This window comes from Cydia strobilella, chromosome 4 (assembly GCF_947568885.1).
Source record: "Cydia strobilella chromosome 4, ilCydStro3.1, whole genome shotgun sequence".
NCBI lineage: Eukaryota > Metazoa > Arthropoda > Insecta > Lepidoptera > Tortricidae > Cydia > Cydia strobilella.
In genome coordinates, this window is record NC_086044.1 from 1,109,038 (window position 1) to 1,125,043 (window position 16,006).

Consider the following 16,006-nt stretch of genomic DNA (forward strand, 5'->3'; position numbering starts at 1 on the left):
TCCAAGTTCAATTGCCGACGACTTTATATTAAGTCTACCTCAGTCTAGGTAAGGTACATACATACCTACCAAAGATAGATATAACTCTACCTACATAATAATGTATCTAGATTTTGACATTTGTGATAAAAATGTTTAAACATTTTTTGCAAGTAATAAAACCTAATAGTATAAAAGCACACAAAATATAGAGATATTGAGTGGTAACTTTAATTTTTATACGGAAGAAGCTTATTTGGCACTGTTGAGAAAAGTTATACATAAATCAGCGTTTATTATTCGAAGTTCGTAACGCCCTCTATTTTATTACGAAGTAAGCTTGAATTAACTACTCGCCACTAGATGTCGCAAATAAAGTGGTGCAAGCTATTCGACGCTAGGTGGCGTTTTAATCAAAAAACATTTCACGTTATTTAACATTGCTTTCGTTATTAGACTAGTAACTAGAGGGCGGTGACAGACAAATAATTTATTATATAGTACTCGGATTAAAACATTTTGGTGCCCTAAGCATTTTTTCATATATTACCTATTCTGAAGTTTTAGCGAGTGCGAGCAAAGGGTTCCAAATTCAAATATAAAATGTCTGCCTTTGGGTCTCAGGAGGCTATGACCAGCTATGACTTGAAAGATGTTAAATAAAATTAAGTTTTCTAACCCTATTACTGTTTAGGTTACTTATTCAGTTTATTTAGATATTTATTTTCATATATCTACCTTTTTCATTTTATGAAACCACTGCATTCTCTTTAGACCTATATATTCTATCTTAGGTAATAACTTTACGTTACGAAATAAAATATAACCGACTTCTAATGGAAATAAAGATTTTCACTAAGATAGCACCAAATTAAGCTATTCCTTTCTTTCCGCAAATGATATTTTCGCATGTCTTTCGCGACCAAAACCCAACATAACTTTGCTGTCAGAAACCTCAACTTATATACTTTACCTATTATGTAAAGAAGCATTTAAGGTGCCATAGGTTCGAGAGCGGAATTTATGAAAAATCGTACCGCTTTTAGGGTTCCGTACCCAAAGGGTAAAAACGGGACCCTATTCCAAAGACTCCACTGTCCGTCTGTCTGTCACCAGACTGTATCTCATGATTCGTGATAGCTAGACAGTTGAAATTTTTACAGATGATGTATTTCTGTTGCCGCTATAACAACAAATACTTAAAATTAATCTGTACGGAACCCTCAGTGGGCGAGTCCGACTCGCACTTGTCCAGTTTTTTTTAGATCACAATACTTTGCCAAATTCCTTTCGACAGCCAATTATGACCAATATTACCGATGAAAAGGAGGTGCGGACGCAAGAATACCAATTTGTGACGATAGTATTTTCGTTTGGGGTCATTTTCTTAACTTTGAGGACTCAAATGTATCACCATAAATCTAAATCATAATCATAATCATAATCATAATCTTTATTGTCTGTGAGAAATGGGTACATTGCACAGTAATTACTAATGTAACAATTTTATGTGGACTCACCAAGACTCTACCTTTACAGGTGTACAAACAAACATTTCCTATGCTACTCTTACATGAATGATGTCAAGCATTAATATTAATACAACCATAAATCATAATCAAAAATCTTACCTAATACATCATGCAGTAACAGAATGAAATAAAATAAAATAATATAAAATCGAAGTCAAACACAATAAAATCCCATTAAATCATTATTTTATTATTTAAAAATTCACTAATACTATAAAAACATCTCTGTATTAACCAAACATGTACTTGTGATTTAAATATATTCAAATTATTATTCTTAAAAATGTCAGGTAATTTATTATAAATACGAATGCACATAATATAAGAGTTTCTCGAGGAAAGTGCCAAATTAACAGAAGGTCTATGTAACGTAAACTTATACTGTGTTCTTGTCGCGCGGGGACCCATTGTTTGGAATTCCACAAACAAGTATTTATATTTGTGTACGAAAACACACACTTCAAAAATGTACATACTAGGGAAAGTGAGTATGTTGTTTTCTATAAAATAAGAGCGACATTGGTGATTAAATTGGAGATTGACGCCAATTTTATTTCTGATCGAATCGACTGATTTTTTCATCCCGTTTGGACTCCACTTACAGTGTAAACTCTATAGAGCGATACTCAAGGGACCGGACGTTTTTTGACGCTATAGAGAGTTTTCGTTTTATAGAGAGAAATTAATATTAAAGTAAAGCAACTATAGGCAACACATGTCGACTTTATAGGGAGTGAATCGTTATATCGAGTGACGTTATATGGAGTTTACACTGTGTGTTTTTTTTTTGGAGATCTAACAGCTGTGACATTAACATAAAAATTATAGTAGATACAGAAAGATAATTATGAGAAGAACACGAACCTACAAGGCCTTAAAGATAACAGCCATATAACAGCAAAGAAATGTTGGTACGTACGCTCTTGTTAGGGATGTCATAAAAAGGTAACATGTCATAACTTGGTGAATTAATGTACTAAGTTTGCCTGCTAGAGGAAATTGGGCCGTATTGCGAGGACTCACGTGCGCGGAAGGGTTATCGATGTGATTTTATTTTTATTACGTTGGTATTTGATTTCCCATACTATGTTACTGAGCAAATATTGTTTTAGATGCTTCGGCGTTACCATGAAGTTCTCGATACAATATGATAGAACCAAAGATAGATATAACTCCGTAATAGATGGATACAGTCTAAGGAAAAAACGTGCCTCGAAAATCAAGAAAATTTAATTCTCGTTCAGAGGGCGCTACTAGTTTTGGCCTACAGTCGTATAGATGGCGTTGACGGTTTCGTTTGTTATTTAACAATTTTAACGTATATCAGTGAAAGAACATGGGTCAAAATCATAAAAATAATTAATGCAAAAAAAAATAATCATTTATCTATATTTAAATACATTCTATCGTATTTTTATAAATCTTCATTTTTAGTTTTAAAGTGTGTCGACAGATGGCAGTGAATTTACTGTGGTTACAAAATTTACTATGACAGTACCGCTCTAGTATAAGTTACTCTATGATAGAACTAAGTATCGCGCAAAGTTAACCCTTTTCGTGGCAACGTGCCTTACAAGATACATAACAAATTTTTCACCCACTTTGTATTTGTACCATTTTCAACCAAAAGGGTAAGTAAGTAAGTAAGTAAATATTCTTTATTGCACCAAAACTATACATTTTACATACATGTAAAACTACAAAGAAATATTTAAAGAAAAAATAGAACCAGGTAACAACAGGCGGTCTTATCGCTAAAAAGCGATCCAGACAACCTTTGGGTAGCAGGAAATGTAGAACTCATACAAAAGTCAACAGGTAGTGCAAAGAGCTTAAATATGGAGACTATTAAACACAAACACACATACTACAATTACTACTTATACATATAAGTATTAAAACGAAACCTAACACACAAATAAATATACAATACAATATATATATAATATATATTTATACAAGCATATATACAATATATAAAATGGCAAGTTAAGGCAGAGATAGAAAGTATAGTTTTAGCTGATTTTTGAATATGGGGAGAGATTTAGCTAATCTTAATTCTACTGGTAAAGCATTCCACAGCCGAACAGCCCGGAAGGTAAAAGAGCTATTATAAAATTTAGAAGTAGATGAGGGAGGAGCAAGAATATGAGTCTGAGAACATCTGATAGAAGCGAGATACTTGAAACGCTCTTTGAGATAACTTGAGGGTACTTATTGTCGCTTGTCAGTAAGGCGCTATTTCCATATAGCTTCAATTAGAAATCAACCTTATCGACAAGCGACAATGTGGTACCTTAAGGTTGAAAACGTCACATTTTTTCCGTGTTTTTTTTTTAATCAGGCGCAACCGAGGCTTAAACTGACGATTTTTTTTTTCAAAAATAGGGTTCAAGGTCAGTGCATAGCTACCAAGTAGGTATACTCGTACCCGCATCGGTAATTCCATAGAGTAACTTATACTAGAGCGGTACTGTTATAGTAAATTTTGTAACCCCAGTAAATTCACTGCCATCTGTCGACACACTTTAAAACTAAAAATGAAGATTTATAAAAATACGATAAAATGTATTTAAATATGGATAAATTATATTTTTTATTTGCATTAATTATTTTTATGATTTTGACCCATGTTCTTTCACTGATATGCGTTAAAATTGTTAAATAACAAACGAAACCGTCAACGCCATCTATACGTCAGTAGGCCAAAGCTAGTAGCGCCCTCTGAACGAGAATCAAATTTTCTTGATTTTCGAGGCACGTTTTTTCCTTAGACTGTATCCATCTATTACGGAGTTATATCTATCTTTGGTAATTCGTAGCCATTGGGTCTATGGCTAGTATTTTATATGGGCCACTGTGATGCATGTAAATCCATGTTAGGGTTTCTGCTCGAGATTTCTCGAACTCGAGACAACTCGAGAATTTTGGCTTCGTTCGAGACGAGAAAAAAATGACCGGAACTCGAGATCGAGTCGACGGCCGTGTATCGCGTACTGCCGCGCGCCGCGTCGCCCGCTGCGCGCGCGCCGAGAAAGCCAGTTGGCGGCTGATCAGCTACACTCGTGAGTAACTTTTAGAAAAAAACTAATCATCGTATCATTTTACCAACATTTCTTATTAACCAACTGCTATTAGAGCTAATAATGACACATTGAGACGTAGGTATTCTGATTTTAATAACTAATTATGAATTTGATCTGGATTTGTTATGGATTACGTATTTCTGTCAGTGTCAAAAGTGACATTTCCTCACTTTGATACTGACGTCATATCCATTACAAATCCAGATCAAATTACAACCAGAATGCTCCTCATTGTCATTGCACTTTTACTTAGTAAATTTTCGCTACATATCGGGAAACGGCTACGACGTAGCGCTACGAGCTTAGCCACAGAATAAGTAATAGTATTATCATACAGAACGGCCACGCACCGCCCCGCCCCGACTCGAATTACCTCGCCCCGCGACAGCAGATTGACGGCCGTTTGCCGGCCGCTCAGTACTGTTTTTAAGCAACTTACTCACACATTGACGCATGCCGCGTGTACAGACGTGCCGTTCACACATAGAAACGCAAGTGATTTTTGATGTATAGCGTGTCCGCCCTGTGGCTTAGGTTAAAAGTAATATTACAATTATTTCTAAGCTCTTTCTTTTACTTAATTCCGCCTTGTCTGGTTTCATAATTTTCAGACAATATTTAGGTAGCCGGTAAAATATGACGATATAAAACATAAGTGCGAGTACCCATGGTAGATGCAGAATGCTTGTTCCGTCTGACCGATTAGCAAATGAAAAGGGAATTCCGTTAGTCGCACGCAATACTTCCTTGGTTTACTTAGAGGAGGGGGAAACAGCCTAATACTCGACTTATATTGACCGGGATATAGACCGTGATTACCTTTTGTATTATTTGTGAGCTCCCGATATTTCGACGCAGTTACACGCATCATGTTCACTGGTGACTGAAGATAGCGGGTGGGTGTCAAAGTTGTGTAGACAGCGCTCTGTCTACCCTCATTCTTGCGCGTCGGCTGCGTTCACTTTCAACGTTACCAACGGTCGCATTCACACTTGTTGGTCCGGTCGCGTTCACACTCGTTGGTCTGTCCAACGTAACGTTGGACAGACCACTAGACCAGGTAACGTTCGCATTCACACTTGTTGGTCCGGTCGCGTTCACACTCGTTGGTCTGTCCAACGTAACGTTGGACAGACCACTAGACCAGGTAACGTTGAAAGTGAACGCAGCCGACGCGCAAGAATGAGGGTAGACAGAGCGCTGTCTACACAACTTTGACACCCACCCGCTATCTTCAGTCACCAGTGAACATGATGCATGTAACTGCGTCGAAATATCGGGAGCTCACAAATAATACAAAAGGTAATCACGGTCTATATCCCGGTCAATATAAGTCTAGTGAAACTAACCGTGAATAATTCAAAACAGCCTAATACTGTTATATTACTGGTATACGGGACTGTTTTACTTATGTTATGCCATTTTTAGTACAGTACACCCCTAATGTAACTTTTATTCGATTAGCGTGACGTGATACCTGAGCACCACTCTTCGCTGTATTTGGCAAATATTCGTGTTGCATCCCTTTTGTTTTGTATGTCAAAGGAAAGAGATGCAACACGAATATTTGCCAAATAAAGGATGACTCACGTTAGACCGGGCCGTGTCCAGGCCGGAGCTTCCAGCGCTTCGTTTTCTATGGAAAGCATCACGTGATCACCTGTCATGTCATAGAAAAGTAAGCGCCGGAAGCTCCGGCCCGGACACGGCCCGGTCAGTGAGTCATCCTTAAGGCGAAGTGTGGTGCCAGCATCACGTACGCGTTTGCGTTAAGTGTCATTTTGTATGGGATTTAGAGTTTCCAAAACGTCCCAAAATCCCATACAAAAATATACATAACGCAAACGCGAACGCTCGTCACGCTATATAATAAAACACTAGGGCTTCAGGTCAATGAGCTCTACTACGAAGAAAAAAACCGGCCAAGTGCGAGTCGGACTCGCGCACCGAGGGTTCCGTATTTTTTAGTATTTGTTGTTATAGCGGCAACAGGAATACATCATCTGTGAAATTTTCTGTCTAGCTATCTCGGATCATGAGATACAGCCTGGTGACAGACAGACAGACGGACAGCGGAGTCTTAGTAATAGGGTCCCGTTTTTACCCTTTGGGTACGTTGCCAGGGAGGTTTTGGGATTATACTGAGCAACTTTTACTATGGTCTATGGCACCAACACCAACGTCCGAGAGCTGGTAGACATTTTATTGGGTCCTTGAGGCAAGCTTAAAATCTGTCTAATACTTCTCCTATCATACCCTCTCAGCACTGCAGGTCTGCAGGGTATCGGGGCTAAATCAACCCTTATATTTTTAAAGATTTTTTTGGGCCAGAAAAACGTTCTTGAGGCAAAAATAAGTTTGTCTACTATGCAAATTGTATGCATTACAAAGTAATTTTTGCTCGCACTGGTATATTGCTGCGATCAGGAGATTGCGATCGACTTCACGCAGTCACTAGCGTAAATGTAAAATGCCAACTCGTGGTAGCCGTACAGGTCATAAATTTGCAATTTATAGAATATATAAATAGAAAAAGAATATGCAGTCTATAAATAGTATAAATCCATATTATCGACATTAAACTATGTCGTACACCTGAAATAGAACACAAAATTTCTTTTTATAAAAATGTGCTTGTTCAAACTACTGCAGCCCGATTTTGATTTAAATATTTTTTGTTAAGAGTTTGAATTGCGGCAGATAAACCGTACGCGGTTTTCGTTCGCTGTTTCCAATATTTGTACATAGTATTTTAAGATTGTTTTGGATAAAAAAAAAAAAAAAAAAAATGGTTTTGATACGACCTTGGAGAATCAGCGTGTTCCGATTGGTGGCAATTGGTGCATGCGAAATGATGTGCGTGTATGCGTGCGTGCGTGAGATACGCGCCAACTAGGACGATCATCAAGTCGTGTCAAATCCATGACAATTTGGTAAATCTGAATAGGGCTCCGGACTACGCTCGTGCTCGTTTTAACAAAATAATGCTTGTGAGCTTAAAATCTAAAATCTTGGCAAATGTTAGCGTGTTCAACATCAGTGCAATGCAGAAAATAATGCAGTATAGACTAATGGGTAGATACTGACGGGACAGCCGCATTTTCACGATTCCAGTCACTTTTCACTTAGATATAAGTATCACAGTATTCACAGTCATAACACTTTTAAAAACTAATTAACTTAAAAGCGCAAATACGGGAGTTTCGACACCAACTACAACTTTGTTGCATTTGGAGTCGAGACTCTTGGTCCGTGGGGCCCCGCAGCACAGGGCCTATACCGGCAATTGGCGAAATGGCTGGTGGATGGGACCGGAGATAAGAGAGCTGGCAGCTTCCTCGCCCAACGCTTGAGCATAGCGATCCAGCGAGGAAATGCTGCCAGCATCCTCGGCACCATGCCACGGGGGCCCATTTTAGATTTATATTTTTAGTTTAGTTAATTGTAGTTTAATTTTTTCTATAAGGCTTTATTTATTGTTACTATTATACCATTACCAATTTATTGCAATAAATTATAAGAATTAACTTTAGTATCACACTTTTCGACACATTATACAACTAAGTCCCCCACCGAGTCTGTATGTATGTTCGCAGTAAACTCAAAAATTACTGAACGGACTTTCATGCGGTTTCACCTTTCAATAGTTCTTGAGGAAGGTTTAGGCCGGTTGCAGACGTCCGGTGTTTTCGCCGGACAACGGACCTGACGCGACTATGTAACAGTCCACAGTTTTGTATGTGGCTACCGACAGCCACACTATGCCACACCCAAGAAAACAAGACATAGCCGCCGAGCACGGATATTTGTCCGGGGAAATCACCGGGTGTTATGTCTACAAGCGGCCTTAGGTATATAAGTAATTTGTTAAGGCCGTTCCATCGGTTTGCCGCTGTCTTTGTCACATTTCGCAAGAAAGAACGGGAAAGAACATACGCGCCAAGTGTCAATTTTGATCGAATTTTGTCGGTTTTTATTTATTTTAAAACATTACCTTACAATATCGAAATTCTAAAGCTATGAAATTACTATTTATGTTAAGATTGCTTTTTCTTCTTTTTTTGTTTATAGTATCACATAATAAATAAAGTAGGATTAAAAGTCCGAGTTAGAGGTTACTTAGGGAATTAATTGTATCGAGCGAAGTGTCATAATTCGTGTATCGGAAGCTATGTTGTTAAAGATAATATAGTCAAGAACTACATATATTTTTTCCACGTCTACGAATATCAACGCCTCTTAGAAAAACATGATCATATGAGGACATTTTTCGCCTTCTGGCTCAGGGAACCGCCTTAAGATTTTGTGTAAATCCGTGCGAAGCGTTATTTCTAAGCTTCTTGGTAGCACTTTTAAAAGGCGGCGATATAATTAGTGTGTAGTATTTTCTTCTCAAATGTATCCTGTGTATTAAGACACTATTAACTATAGTGTCTTTTGTATTAGGCACTCCCAGAATACCATGTCTCGGTGAAACACCAACCGGCTAGAGTATATCACGGTTTCAGGATTCTTTATTGTGTGTGTTATGTTATATTATGTTTTCTCTATGTAAATGATTTTTTTTAGCACTCAAACCTTATAAGCCTTATTCTTATTACCTTTTTGATTTCACAGTTTATTTTTTTTCCTCAATAGTCTTAACTTTTTAAGGTAAGCCCAGATCCTGAAGTTAAATGAGTTATGCTTATAGAGCTTTACATACCTTTCTGAATTTAGTAACTGACGGCAGGAACGCTGATACGTGAGACACGGTGGAGATGGATTGCTCCGTCTCGGTCGTAAGTTACTAAATTCGGGAAAGTGTATGAAGCTCTTAAGTTGAAATGAAGTAATATCTTAAACACTTAAGATATTACGAGTAGAATTGTGGTACAATTAAGCTGGTATCTTCATTTAACTGATTAAATCATTACCACTTGACAGTGGTAATGATATAACTATTAGTCCACTCAATCAAAAGTTATTATGCTTATAGAGCTTTACATACCTTTCTGAATTTAGTAACTGACGGCAGGAACGCTGATACGTGAGACACGGTGGAGATGGATTGCTCCGTCTCTGTCGTAAGTTACTAAATTCGGGAAAGTGTGTGAAGCTCTTAAGTTGAAATGAAGTTAAATACTTAAGATATTAGAATTGGTACAATTATTCTAAATCACTTTAATTAAACTTCAAATTAGTCTTAGATTCACGAAGATTATTATACAAGTCTTTAAAAAGTTTAAGTCTTTAAAAGTTGAAGAGAAACGAATGACTTTAGAAGCTCACTTTGAAAGCTATCATAACTTAAATCTTTGTTTAATTTTACGCCAAAACAATATTTGGTTGTCAGTTACTGTATTACAGTTAGTTCCTTTATGAATTTCAATATTTAAATATCAATTTTTAATAATCGCGTATTGTTTATCACTCGTCAGTTCGGTCATTATTTTTTTGTTGCTATTTTGATTATTTGTTTAGTTAGTTACAAGACTGCTACCCGGGTTCCGTCGCGGTATTACTTGGTACTCGTCCGGTCGGGTTTACTGTTCCTATATTTGTTTTGGTAAATTTCATTGTTTTATAGTTTATTTTTCGTTTAATCCTTACTAACTGTCCCTGTTTAGCCCAACGGTTGAATGGTAGGGAATGCCTCAAGGCGTTAAGTCCGCCATTTGTACTCTTTTTGTCTAAATTTGTGCAATAAAGTTTAAACAAATAAATCCTTGCTATTTTGGTTATTTTTTAAGTTAGTTACAAGACTGCTAGTGCAACCCGGGTTCCGTCGCGGTATTTGGTACTCGTTGTTTAATTTCACTGTTCATAAAGTTTATTTTCATAATCTTTGCTATTTTGGTTATTTGTATAGTTAGTTACAAGACTGCCCTGGTCGAGCAACGTCGCGGGACTGGCGGCCAATTAAAGAGTTACCGAACACGCGAATAGATGGAGGCATGCGACGAAACCTTTAACTGACTGCATAAAATATATGAGTTCGGTTTTCAAAAATATTTAAAGAGAATGAAAATGTTGAATCGATGACTAGAAAGTTATTATAATATAGTCATTTTTTTTTCGGGAAGTCGTCAAAAATAAATATACAATCGAATAAACTAATTTGTGACCCACTATAGAACGTTTTCACAGTAAGGGTCATAATAATTTTACTTTTTAAATAATGCCAATGATGTAAGTAGTAGATGTGAAAAGGTTTCACAGTGGATCGAATCAAGTTATATAGCCCGTTTTCAATAGTGTTATAGTTATATTATCCTCTTAGGTATATCGACAAATTAAATAGGTATCGGTAAACTGGGAGAGGCCTTAACTCACGAGGAGGTCCGCTCTTTCAAATAAAAATAAAATAGTGTTTAGATGTAAATTAAGATTTTTTTTTTATTTTTTTTTTTTATTAGCCTATTTTGGTGTCCCACTGCTGGGCAAAGGCCTCCCCTCGTTTTCTCCACTCGACCCTGTCATCGCCATCTGCCCCAAATGGTGGGAAAATTAAGATTAATTAATATAAATTAGATTTAACCTTAGATTGTAAACTTTAGATATGAGTCGGAATAAAAGGTATATTATTTATTTTATTATAATAGTTATCGGGGGATTTTAAAGTTAAAGTTCCTTTTTCGAACCGATACCATATTCAACAGCCAGCTGCAAGATTGACCGAAAAGTTAAGTATTACGTAATTAGTTACGAAATTTAAAATTTTAATTACACAATTACGTAATTCCGTAACTGATTGAATGTTTTAAAATAAAACAAAAGTTTCAAATAATTACAGGATTGTTCTATCTAATTACGTAATTATTTAAAGTTCAATAGTTACACGATTTATACGGAATTACGTTATTACGAAATTACGTATATAATTACGGAATGGAAGCTCTAGATTAGACGGACTCTGCTTCGTACAATTTATTTCCATTCCGTTCAGACAGTGAACCTCGTTTATATACAGGATGTTATGTTCAGACCGACAGTGAACCTCGATTCTATACAAGGTGGTTTGTAGAGCCCCTATCGCTGGATTGGTTATGGATCGCGAATCGAAAGAGCCCCAGTGATTAATAGAGACACAGATTAAGGTAGAGACAGAGAATGCGTTTCATATCAAACATATTAATAACGGGTTACTCACGAATTTTAATATGTGAGTTTTGTTATTAAAATGCGTTTCATATTTGGAAAGTTTTGGAAGACATCTTGTTTTAAATAATTCTAATGGTATTATTTTATTTTACAAATTGTTGTAAAAAAAATCGCATTAGACTAGACGAAAAGTTCAAAATGGTGAAAAATAGTGATACTACTCGTAAAAATACCTGTGATACCTCATTGGATTCGGAATGATGTATAAAAAAATGTATTCAAAGCGTTTATTAGCACACAAAAAAAATTAAAAGTTATAGACAAAAAAAGGCGGAAAAAAGACTAGAAAACTATTTCTTTTTTCGCCAATATTTCAAAAGGTTAGATTTATTAGAGATATCGAAATAAAATATGATTAAAGAAAAGGAAATTTTCAATATTAAAAGTCATTAGGTTTAGGTACTTACGGGTTCTCTGTTCGTTGGCGCTTTTTGGCTACAAATGGGTTTTTCCATGTTATCGGCTACGTACGTAGCGCATTGCTCACGCTGGCCGCGAATGCGTTAATCTATAGTGGTTCATCTGTTTAGTGTTCTGTGCCGCGAGTCGGTGTCAAGACTGTCAAGTGACGCCTCTGTGTTAATTGGATGTGCGTCTGTTGACAGGATCCAAGCTTATGGATGGTATAGAAAGGATCGCAATCTCTTATGGCAGAATTGTTGTAAAAGTGACCGCGTTAAGCTTTAAATAATAGTTCCTAATCTCTCCGGTGGCGCTAGTTAGGCTCTGGGACATGAGTATAACATGAACCATATAAGGCAACAAATAACCCGACCAAATTACGTAGGTTGTTTTTGGTAGTATTTCGGTGTATGGTGGCGCCGCCTAATTACTGTTTTTTGATGGACACTTTTCATACATAGAGATTTGGCTCCTTTATACAGTCTCCATGTCCAAGCTGTGGGCAGCAACATAGAGATAGTACGAGTATATACAAGTATAAAGTTTATCAAAGATAGATATAACTCCGTAATAGATGGATACAGTCTAAGGAAAAAACGTGCCTCGAAAACCAAGAAAATTTGATTCTCGATCAGAAGGCGCTACTAGCTTTGGCCTACTGTCGTATAGATGGCGTTGACGGTTTCGTATGTTATTTAACAATTTTAACGCATATCAGTGAAAGAACATGGCTCAAAATCATAAAAATAATTAATGCAAATAAAAAAAAATCATTTATCCATATTTTATCGTATTTTTATAAGTCTTCATCTTTAGTTTTAAAGTGTGTCGATAGATGGCAGTGAATTTACTGTGGTTACAAAATCTACTATGACAGTACCGCTTTATCTTATTATATCCTCGTTGGTTATAGACATGAAACCGAGCGACCAGGGGTAAGAGAAAGACATATTCATGTATTGACAGGTTAATGTATGGCAGCATAATCCTTTTTCTCTTTCACTCTTATAAATTTCGGTATTTCGTCATCGCCTCCTACCTATGCTGCCATAACCCGACCATGACAAAATGCCCGGTCGGCATAGACATAGTATAGTAGTTATAGACATGAAACCGAGCGACCAGGGGTAAGAGAAAGACATATTCATGTATTGGCAGTTTCATGTATGGCAGCATAATCCTTTTTCTCTTTCACTCTAATAAATTTCGGTATTTAGTCATCGCCTCCTTGCTATGATGCCATAACCCGACCATGAAAAAATGCCCGGTCGGCATAGACATAGTATAGTAGTTATAGACATGAAACCGAGCGACCAGGGGTAAGAGAAAGACATATTCATGTATTGGCAGTTTCATGTATGGCAGCATAATCCTTTTTCTCTTTCACTCTAATAAATTTCGGTATTTCGTTATCGCCTCCTTGCTATGATGCCATAACCCGACCATGAAAAAATGTCCGGTCGGTGATGAAGACAAAGCATGGCACTATTTTCTCTTTCCTCTTATAGGAATCGCAATAAGACTATCTTTCTCTATCAAAGAATGTCAGGCCCTTGGGTAGCAGGGAGGAATGAGATGGCATTTTGCATTATTTTAAATTAAAAAAATAAAATTTGGTTGCATTATTATTACCACTTATGTTCATACAGTCCGCTGTATTGCTGCAGAGATAACTGACCCCGTGCACAGAAATTTGGGGGGTCAACTATCTCTGCAGACCTACATCACCTTCCTTACGTTGTCCGCTTGACAATAATCCCAAGAATTGGCATGGGCACTAGTTTTTTCGAATCTAAGTTATTACTTATATGACTAAATACAAAACACCTTGGACTAAAGTGACCTCAGCCTTTAATTACTATGCATGAACATTTTTTTACATTTTCGAGATAACATCATTTTCCTAAGTTACATATACACAAAGTATGTAATTTAATTACTAAACAGTGACTGAACAGTGACAAGAATATAGTTTTCCCCTCACTAGCTCGGAAAGCTGTCTTTTATCCTTTAAAACAAGCGGGGAAAAACGCATTTTATCCACTAGTGGGGAAAGTAATTTGACCTTGAATGGAGCGTGTTTAAGTAGCTTGACAGATAACAAAACGTAAAACGCTCATAATAATGGTTCGATCGATATTAATTATCATTAAATAAATGGTTTGAGAATCTAATAAAAAATACCAGATTTAGCTTTATTTAATGATTTTAAGTCATAAACCTTAAAATTCCATAATAAACGTTTGTTTTTTAATAATTATGTTAAATATAATTCTGAACGCACAAGTTAAGTCGATGCAATTTCAAAACGCATCATTGACATTTCATACGTCAGAAATGTCAACATTGTCAACAAAAATTTTACTAAAAACTTCTCACGTAAAAGTACGGAATTTCCAGAGTTTTTTGTTATAATATCGTAAAAAAATTAGTGATTCCAGTTGATGAAGATGATCTAACGCCTGTGGATGTTGCACTTTCCTCGCTATAGTGAGGGGAAAAGTTTTGTGTTACACACGGGTGCAAATGTATTTTACTTCTCGTGTGTTGAAACACTCGCGAGTAAAAAACAACTTTGCACCCTTGTATAACAAATAACTATTTTAAGAAGACAACAATGAAATAGTACCTACTTATGCAATTGACACAAATAATGAAAGTATCTTTCCTACACGTGTTCAAAATCGTAGATTTAATGGCATGTACAATACAAATACAGGATACATTAAAAATATTTTTTCACATCACCAATTCGAAAACGGGCTTTTTCTTCCCTGCTAGGAGGGATCAAAGTGGCACTTTTCTTCCCTACTAGGAGGGATCAAAGTAACACTTTTCTGTTCTAGGACACTATTTTTACATATTTTTGCACATTATTTTTTTAACTTAAATAATATTTTTTAACACCATAATTACCTTATAGGTGATGTAAAAAGCAGTATGTGTCACATGGTAGCAAAATTATTTCCATCTTGGGCGTAACACACTTGAATCCCTCACTATGCTCAGGATTCTACTTTAGATCCCTCGGTACTCTCGGGATTCTTTTATAGAATCCCCCTTCATTTAAGATTCAATGTACGCCCTCGCCGTAAATATGTCATTTTGCTCCCTTGTGACACAATCTACTATTTTAATGTCAATAAATTGACTTCTAAGTAACAGTTTTGTGACATTCTGTATAAGTACTGTAATAGTGTTCTGTCTCAAATAAAATATTGCACGCGTAGGTACCTACTATTGCAGTCTTTTACTACTGCCACCTATCCTTTAGCCGCCCAGAGTCCTATAAAAAGGTCTCTCATTCCATTTCAATTTGAATCTCTATATATATAAATCAGAATACCTACATTTGTTTAGGGCGACAAGAGGTTATACTAACAATAAAGTATTAAATATCAAGTCTTTTAATAGAGTGGTTCATTAAATCGTTATATATTTGGGGCATTTTCTATGAAAAGGGACCTTATTGTTGATGGCGCTTACGCCGCACAGCGTCGCGCGGCATTGTATTTATATCGGAGCATCGTTAATGATGGCGTAAGCGCCATCGACAATAAGGTCCCTTTTTATAGAAAATACCACACTTATCTAAGTAGTGACTGATATGCTTAAACCTAGTTGCTCTCATTGCTACTTAAAGAAACCAGAAATTAAGTAAGTAAGTAAATATTCTTTATTGCACCAAAATTATACATTTTACATACATGTAAAACTACAAAGAAATATTTAAAGAAAAAATAGAACCAGGTAACAACAGGCGGTCTTATCGCTAAAAAGCGATCTCTTCCAGACAACCTTTGGGTAGCAGGAAATGTAGAACTCATACAAAAGTCAACAGAAGGTAGTGCAAAGAGCTTAAAT